This window comes from Triticum dicoccoides, chromosome 3B (genome assembly GCF_002162155.2).
Source record: "Triticum dicoccoides isolate Atlit2015 ecotype Zavitan chromosome 3B, WEW_v2.0, whole genome shotgun sequence".
NCBI classification, from domain to species: Eukaryota; Viridiplantae; Streptophyta; class Magnoliopsida; order Poales; family Poaceae; genus Triticum; species Triticum dicoccoides.
This window is the reverse complement of record NC_041385.1, coordinates 158,392,577-158,395,331: the sequence shown is the minus strand read 5'-3', so window position 1 is coordinate 158,395,331 and position 2,755 is coordinate 158,392,577.

Here is a 2,755-nt window from a genome sequence, read left to right as displayed (position 1 = left end):
CGTCGATTTGAGACGGACAAGAAATCTACTATGCACCGAACAGCTACGTCTCGGAACAACAGATACTGCCTCCAACAAGGAGTATTTAACCAAAAACTACCACAATTCACGGAACCGTGACGAAAAACTACCACTTTACGATTTTGTGCGAAAAACTACCGCTTTTTTTCTAAACCGTGGCAAAAAACTACCAAGTCTGAAAAGAGCCCGATTTGGCTCTTTTAAGCGCGTTTCTGACAGAGTTGGCCCACACTTAAGCGGGCTAAAAAAGCAATTGGGTCCCTGTTTTTTTTTCAAAAAGCAATCCAGTCCTTCCTTCGAAGCCCCGCATGGCGAGGAGGAGAAGGACCCGATTGCTTCCCCAGCCACTTGCCGCCGGCGGACGGGAACGGCTGCTGCTGCGGCAAGTCCACGTCGTTGTCGAGGCCCGGCGGGAACGGCTGCTGCTGCCGCTCCTGACGTTGTCATCACGCCGCCGGCGCCCGTCTCGACGAGCCGGCCGCGGGAAGCGAGAACGGCCAAGACGCCGGTTGACCGCCCCCGCGTGCGGAAGAAGCTCGTCGGCGAGGGCACGACCACGGTGGGAGGCACCGCGGCGGAGGCCAAGCCCGAGGCCAAGAAGGAACGCAACGAGGAGGAGAAGCCGAGGCCCTCTACCGCCGCGACCGAGGTCGCTCTGGGGGCTGTAGAATGTGGGCATCGACAGCAGCAGATCGAGGCGGCGATGGCCTTCACCGGGAGCGGAGAAGGTGAAGTATCCGGTGGCGCGACTGCATCTGGAAGAGATGGTGGCGACCTGGAGGCGAGGCGAGCGACTAGGCGGCAGCCTGGGGCCTCCCCGCGGCGCGACCTGCAGGCACGGCGAGCGACCGGGCGGCGGCTGGGGCCTCCCCGCCGCGCCCTTGGCTTCGCCGCAGCGCCACCGGGCGGCGGCCTAGGGTCTCCCCGAGGCGCATCTGGGCCGGCAGTACTCCAGCGGCGCCTGGCCCCGCCGCGCCCCTGGCCGTGCCCATGGCCGTCTGGCCTCGCCGCGCCCCTGGCTGCGCGCCCGTGGCCGCGCGCCTGGCCCCGCCGCGCTCGCCCGCGGGCGCCCCACTCCCTGCCCGCGCTCCGGCCGTGTCCACCCGAGCGACGCCGCCGTAGACCACGAGAGGGACTCCGTCGAGCTCCTCCTCACGCGCCGCTGCATCGAGCGAAAGGACTGGATTGCTTTTTGAAAAAAAAACAGGGACCCAATTGCTTTTTTAGCCCGCTTAAGTGTGGGCCAACTCTGTCAGAAACGCGCTTAAAAGAGCCAAATCGGGTTCTTTTCAGACTTGGTAGTTTTTTGCCACGGTTTAGGAAAAAAGCGGTAGTTTTTCGCACAAAATCGTAAAGTGGTAGTTTTTCGTCACGGTTCCATGAATTGTGGTAGTTTTTGGTTAAATACTCCTCCAACAAGCAAGAGCGAAGCCAACGGGAGGAAACACCACCAAACTCAACATAATTAAGACACAAGCAATGGAATTGAAGCCATGATGAATCAACTGACCATAATAATCCACGAAGAAAAAAGGGAAGTTGAACCCAGAATCTAAACACGGCGCGGCAAAGCGCGCGTCACCTTCTAGTTGCTATGATAGGGATGGCCAAAATCATGTGGAATGGAAGTACAACTGAGAGGGCTCCTTTGTTCACCAACCTCATTGATCTACCGGACCAGCCGCCACCATAGACCCGCCATCAACTGAGCACAGCCTGATGGGGTCACGTACATGATCTGTTTTTGAAGTATATCAAATTCAGAGGACTACGCCGATGTCAGCGAGCTTGACGGAACCGTCGGTTCCTGTTGTGGCCATACAACCCTGCTCGAGGAGGTATGCAATCGCATGGGCGGGACCTTAGCACCCGCCACTGCCGCCATCATTGTCGCCGCTGCCTGACAATCCCTAACCCTAGGTTGGAGCGAGCCTGACGGGTGCATGTAGTCGGAAGCCTGGACATGTGATGCAATGGATTGGGGGTGAGCAACGCAAGCGAGAACCGAGTAGAGGCGAGCGTGGTGCTCGCCACTCGGGCGTTGTGTGTTGGACACGATGCGAGCGACCACCATCAGGCTGTACCGGCCGGCAGAAGTTGCGAGGACTGGTTCAGCAGGGAGAAAAATAGGCAGGAAAAAACCGTCTATGTGGCAATGCTAGCTGGACCTGACAATTGGAACATTTGGGTCAGAACGCTCACAAAAAAATTAAATAGGGTAAAATGTGCCAAAACTTTTGTTAAATGGAGTAAAACGGACGAAAACGGGTAATTAGTGTAAAAAATGTCCAAATAGAGGATAAAAACCAGAATTTACTCTTAAAATACTGTTTATAGAAAAGTTGGCTCATTAATTGTTCGCCCCAAGTTGGACATGGGTCACCGGAGCTAGCGCCGTCAAAGGGGTCCAAACCATACGGCGGCACGCACGGGCTCACTTCCTCACACAGCCCACCAAAACCCGCCCCGGCGCCACCCTCCCCGGCCAGCGAAACCGACTCCCGCAGTCCCGCTCCTCCCTCCCTCCTCCGCTCCTCCACCCTCTCTCGGCCTCGTCGCGGACGCCTCCGCCGGCTGCTCGCCTCTCCTCCGAGGCCCTCTCCCTCCCCGTCTCCTGGTAAGCCTCCCCTCCCGCTCCCCCTCCCCCTCCCCCCCGCGCCCCCGAATCCCGCTCCGCCGCCTCGCTGGGTGCGCGCGTGCTTGCTTGCTTGCTGGAATCGGATCCGTGGCGCCG